Raw genomic sequence first — 6,000 nt, 5'->3', positions numbered from 1 at the left:
GTGACCACATGGCCATCCAGAGCTCCACGCATCTAACTTGATTTCATCTATTTCCCCTTGTATGCTGATGGCTTTTCCCATCAACAAGTCTACCTAAGAAATGTCTGCTGGGCCCCAGGACCCCATGGGCTGAACCTATAGGACACCTCTACTCAGGTGAAAATCCCACAAGCCCTACAAATCTGCACAGGACCCCAGACCTCTATTCCCTGTCTCATGGCGGGACACTGCCATCCACCCAATTCCCGAAGGCAAAATCCTAGAGATACTGCTAGGTGTGTTCTCCATTGTCCAATGACTCTCTGGGACCTGCTCTGGAAAAGGCTAAGCCATGATCCTCACCTTGCCACAGATGTGTGTAAAGTCCCCCAGGAGGGATCCTCCTCGGCAGATGCACTCTGATCGCATCCTGAGCAGAGATTTCCCCTGGTTTGGGTGGTTCCACACAGGAATTCCGAGCAGAAGACCTGGGCCCTGTAATATATCTGGGAGACTGCATTCCTCATCTTCTGTAAGAACTCACAATGTCTAACCTCAATGGATTAGGCATAGCAGTGAGCCCATGATTTGGAATATGGACTTGAATATCCAGAAGGAATCGCTAAAAGAGAAAGTTTGGGGAGGCACGTGTCCATGCGTGAGCATGAAACAAGGGACTGCTCAATTTTATTTTTCATCGTAAATACCTGGACCTAGTTGGTCTCTTATCTGAGCATGTGAATTCGTTTAAACATTTAAATTATAATGAAAAGTTATTAAATTATAATAAAATTATTATTAAATCATAATAAAATTATTATATAAAAATTATATAATAAAATTATTGTATAAAAATAATATTAAAAATTATTAAATTATAATAAAAAGTTAAAAAAGGAAACTCCATAACTTGGCAGATAAGCCTGACCGCTGATCCATCTACATCAACTGATACAAATCTCAGCCAATCCATCTTCAAAGAATGATTGTGATCTGTCTGGAGAAGTTATCTATGCAATGCAAAGTTTAAAGTAAGTAAGCACAAGGGATCTTGACGAGCAATAACAAGTCACACGCTTCAACAGCAAATCCAGGGTTTTAACTTCAAACTTTGGTTTTCGCCAACATTGAGAACAGCAGATACAATGTCAGTTTTAAAACCCGCATTTACATGGCATGTTTTTCCTCTCCTCAAGCCTGTGAGACCTGCCAACCACAGCAGGTAATGATGGAAACCTGCTTTCCTTGCAAAGGAGTCTCACATTTCTGATTTTAGGTTTTCTCCTTAAGGATGGTTCTATTTGCACAGCTGCAATCTAAGTTTTCATAGGAGACATTTCCAAATACTGCTTATGTGGGGGCCACATTCCAGACTCGCTAAATCAGGTTCTCCAGGGATGGAGCACTAGCATCTGTCCCTGGTTTCTTTTTTTTTTTTTTCTTTTTTTTTTTTTTTTTTTACAAAGTTTATTTTAAATCCAGTATAGTTAACATACAATATTAATTTCAGGTGTACAATACAGTGATTCAACACTTCCATACAACACCCAGTGCTCATCAGGACAAGTGCACTCCTTAATCCCCATCCCCTATTTTACCCATCCCGCACCCCACCCCCCCACCACTTCATGCCCCCTCTGGTAACCATCCCTTTGTTTTCTTGTTTAAAAATTTTTTTTTAATTTTTATTTTTGAGAGACAGAGAGGGACAGAGGATCTTGAAGCAGGCTCCATGCTGTCAGCACACAGCACCACGTGGGGCTTGAACTCCTGAACCTTGAGATCATGACCTGAGACGAAGTCCGATGCTTAACCGACTGAGCCACTCAGGATCCCCTTCATCCCTTTGTTTTCTATAGTTAAGAGTATGTTTCCTGGTTTGTCTCTTTTTCCTTTGCTCATTCTTTGTGGTTGTTTGTTAAATTCTGCTTATGAGTGAAATCATATGCTATTTGTCTTTTTCTGAACGACTTATTTCTAATACTCTCCAGCTCCTTGCATGTCGTTGCAAATGGAAAGAGTTCATTCTCTTTATAGCTGAATAATATTCCATTGTATATATATACATCTTGTTTATCCATTCATCCTTCGATGGACTTTTGGGTTGCCTCTGTAATTTGGTTATAACAAATGATGCTGCTAAAACATAGGAGTTAATGCATCCCATCTGAAGTAGTGTTTTGCATTAATTTTTTTTTTTTATTTTTAAGGTTATTTATTTATTTTGAGAGAGAGACAGCAAGCGGTTTAGGGGCAGAGAGAGAATCCCAAGCAGGCTCCACACTGTCAGCACAAAGCCTGATGTGGGGCTTGAACTAACAAACTGCAAGTTCATGACCTGAGCCAAAACCAAGAGTTGGACAGTTAACCGACTGAGCCACCCAGATGCTGCTAACAATTTTTTAAATGTTTATTTTTGAGAGAGAGGGAGGGAAGTGGGAGGGAAAGAGAGAGAGCACGAACAGGGTAGGGGCAGAGAGGGAGACAGAATCCGAAGCAGGCTCCAGGTTCTGAGCTGTCAGCACAGAGCCCCACACTGGGCTCGAACTCACAAACTGCGAGATCATGACCTGAACCGAAGTTGGACACCTAACCGACTGAGCCACCCAGGCGCCTCAATGCTTTTGTATTTCGGGGGGGAAATGCCCAGTAGGCGATAGCTGGATCTTAGGGTAGTTCTATTTTTAACTTTTTCAGGAACCTCCATACCTTTCCACAGTAGACGCACCAGTTTGCATTCCCAGCAACAGTGCAGGAGGGGTCCTTTCTCCAGACACTCGCTGACACCTGTTGTCTCTTGTGTTTGAATTTAGCCATTCTGACAGGTGTGAGGTGATAGCTCATTGTGGTTTTGATTTGCATTTCCCTATGATGATCGGTACCTATTATCTATTCATATGTCCATTAACCGTCAGTATGTCTTCTTTGCAGAAATGTGTGTTCATGACTTCTGCCCATATTTAACTGGATTGTCTGTTTTTTAGGTGTTGAGTCGTTCTAAACTGCTCCAGGAAAGATCTGATGCACAGATGATGTTGAGAAGCATCTCTGAGCTTCACCTGTCCTGGTTTAAATAGAATCTTGAACTTTAGAGCCATGTGTGTTACCACTGAAATTAAAAAAAAAAAATTCCTTATGTGTCTTCTTTCAAGAGCTATTTTTTTTTTACATGAGTAAAGTTGACACACAATGTTACATTAGTCACAGGTGTATATCACAGGGACTTAACATGTCTAGTGTTATGCTCTGCTCACCACAAGTGTAGCCACTATCTGTCACCATACAATGCTATGACAGCAACTGACGACATTCCCTGTGTTATGCCTCTGATGCAATGACTTATTCATTCCTCCTTCTCTGAAGGCCTGTATCTCCCACTCCCCTTCACCCATTTGTCCCATCCACCCACCCCCTTCCCTGCAGCAGCCATCAGTTTGCTTTCTGTATTTATTAGTCAGGAGCTGTTTGTGACATATTTATTTTACAGCCACACTTAGAACAATCACAGGACAGAGGAGTGTGTTTATGCATCTGCGTCCCCTTCTTTACATGACACTCAGGCAGGCAGAGGGGAGAGGGAAGGGCCTCGAGGCAGTGGGATTTCCATTGTCTTGGTTACCTCTCTGCTGTGTCTCCACACTGGGCTGCTGAGTGCGGCAGGGGGCCCAGTGGGGGGCGGACAACACCCCTCCCCACTCTACACATCTTCCTGTGGCCAGAAGTTAAAGCTAAGGATGAGGCTGGTTACCAGGGAAACTGCAGCCAGGTCCATGGGATTCCTGAAGAAAGGAAAACTCCTAAGTGGGTTTTCAGATGCAGGATGGACCCTAGGAGCCTGACCCCAGCCACGGATTTCTGAGCCAACCATTAAGTTCACCCAGCGGGTGCCTGCGCATGAGCGCACACACACACAGACACAGACACACACACACACGCGCACAGATGTGTGCACTCAGCAGCATTCCTTTGTGATGTGCACAGTGACTCATTCTGGTGGGAGCACCTCACCCACAGGGAGGAGGCAGGTGATGATGGGTCGTGCAGGCAGGACCCAGAACATGGAAAGGGAGACGGGACAGTTCCTTAGTGTTACAAAATCAATGGCATACCTTTTCCACCATGACTTACTTAGACATTTGCATTACATTTTCCAAAGGGCTTTATTGGGCTCTAATTACACACCAGCGTCACCCAGTTAGACAGTCCAATGCAGTGACTTGTAGTAAATGTACAGAGTCGTGCAGCCATTGCCACAGTTCAGTTTTAGAACATTTCCTTCTCTCCAGAAAGACCCTGTGTACCCATCAGCGCTCACTTCCCACTAGTACCTCCAGGCTGAGGCAGAGTCTAATGTAATTTCTATCTCTGTAGGTTTGCACTTTCTGGGCATTTCCTAGAAACTGACTCCTGCTTTAAGTGGACTCTTGTGTCTGTGTCTTTCATGTAGCTGAACACTCTGGGGGCTCATCCATGTTGTAGCAGAAATCAGAAGTTCATCCCTTTTCATAGATCAGTGGCATCTTACTGCATGGGTTGCCACATTTCGATTATCTATTGACCAGCTGACAGACTTTTTTACACTGTTTTGCTCTCTGGCGATTATGAATAATGCTGCTGTGAACATCTGAGTACAAGTCTTTGCTTGGACACAGTTTTCGTGTCCAGTTTCTCCATGTTTTCGTTTCTTTGCCTTGCATGATTGCGCTGGCTGAAACTTTCAGTCCATGTCGGGCAGAAATGGTGGGAACCGCCATCCTTGCCTTGGTCTGGATCTCAGCGGGAAAGCATTCATTCACTAATAAATATGTGACAGGGGACATATTTTTCTTGTAGATAGCCCTATCAGAATGAGGACGTCCCCTTCTGTCCCTAGTTGGACGAGCATTTTTATCACGAATGGGCCTCGAATTTTGTCAAATGTCTTTGTCTATCAAGATGATCACATGGTTTCTGTCCTCAATATATTACTATGCTGGTTGACCCGAATTGTATTTTGAATGTTAAAGCGATATTGCAACCCTGGGATAAATCTCACTTGGTTAGTTGGTTTTCCCCTTGCAAATGTTGTTGGATTTGATATGCTATTCTGTTGAGGATTTATGTATGGATGTTAATGATAGATATTGGTGTATAGTTTCTTGCGTTGTCATGTGTGGCTTTGGTGCAGGGTAATATTGTCCTAATGGATGAGTTAGGAAATGTTCCTTCCTCCTCTCTATCTGGAACAGCCTATGAGCGATGGATATTATCTCTTCCTATAGTTTAACAGAACTTAGCAATGAGGCCAGCAGGCCCAGGGCTTTTCTCTGTGGGAAGGTTTTTAAATCAATTTTTAAAATTTATTCATTTTGAGAGAGAGAGAGAGAGAGACAGAGACAGAGACAGAGACAGAGACAGAGAGAGAATGTGGAGCAGGGTCAGAGAGAGGGAAAGACAGAATCCCAAGCAGGCTCTGCACTGACAGTAGGGCTCGATCCCATGAGTCAGACACTCAACTGACTGAGCCACCCAGGTGCCCCAGTGGGAAGGTTGTTAAATAACAAATTCAATTTCTTTACTTGTGATAGGTACATTGAGATTTCTGATTTGAGCATTCCATTCTACCCCCGTGCTCTCCCTGTATTTCTTGCCTCCTGGTGGTTCTCCCTCTGCCTCTTGCCTAGAATTTGACATGCTGATGCTTCAGATTCTGTGTCTCCCTCTCTCTCTGCCCCCCCCCCACTCCCACTTTGTATCCTCTCTCTCTCTCTCTCTCTCTCTCTCTCTCAAAAATAAACATTTAAAAAAATGCAGAATTTGACATGCTGAACATCTCTGGACATTAGTGGATTCCATCTCCTAGTCTATAACTTGGGACCGTGTGCTGACTCAGATGGGACCCCCAGATACCCACATACACTTGATATGTGGGCAAGGGGACAATGACTTTGAGGCAGGGGTGGGATGGTACCACTGGGTCTGTCAGTCACACCTGCCCACCCATTCCCCATGTGCCCCAGTGCAGGCCATGAGTAAGTGTGG

At 44.0% G+C, this 6,000-nt stretch overlaps 1 protein-coding gene across 10 annotated transcripts in view; it reads right to left on the bottom strand.

Annotated features, from left to right (window-relative positions):
* Positions 1-2,506: 2,506 nt before the first annotated feature.
* Positions 2,507-6,000, bottom strand: part of LOC123595721 (protein FAM156A/FAM156B-like) — a 47,409-nt gene continuing 43,915 nt past the window's right edge. For 7 of the 10 annotated variants that reach the window (XR_006711338.1, XR_006711332.1, XR_006711341.1 and 4 more), the window contains one exon: positions 3,442-3,758. The gene's annotated coding sequence lies outside the window, so the exon portion shown is untranslated. Of the gene's footprint in view, positions 3,089-3,441; positions 3,759-4,120; positions 4,775-6,000 lie in introns of those variants that run through there. The other 3 variants (XR_006711333.1, XR_006711335.1, XR_006711336.1) reach the window with 3 other exon arrangements.

This window comes from Leopardus geoffroyi (assembly GCF_018350155.1).
Source record: "Leopardus geoffroyi isolate Oge1 chromosome X unlocalized genomic scaffold, O.geoffroyi_Oge1_pat1.0 chrX_random_Un_scaffold_72, whole genome shotgun sequence".
In the NCBI taxonomy this organism is placed as follows: Eukaryota; Metazoa; Chordata; class Mammalia; order Carnivora; family Felidae; genus Leopardus; species Leopardus geoffroyi.
The sequence above is the reverse complement of the archived record's forward strand: the minus strand, read 5'-3'. Positions and strand labels throughout refer to the sequence as shown.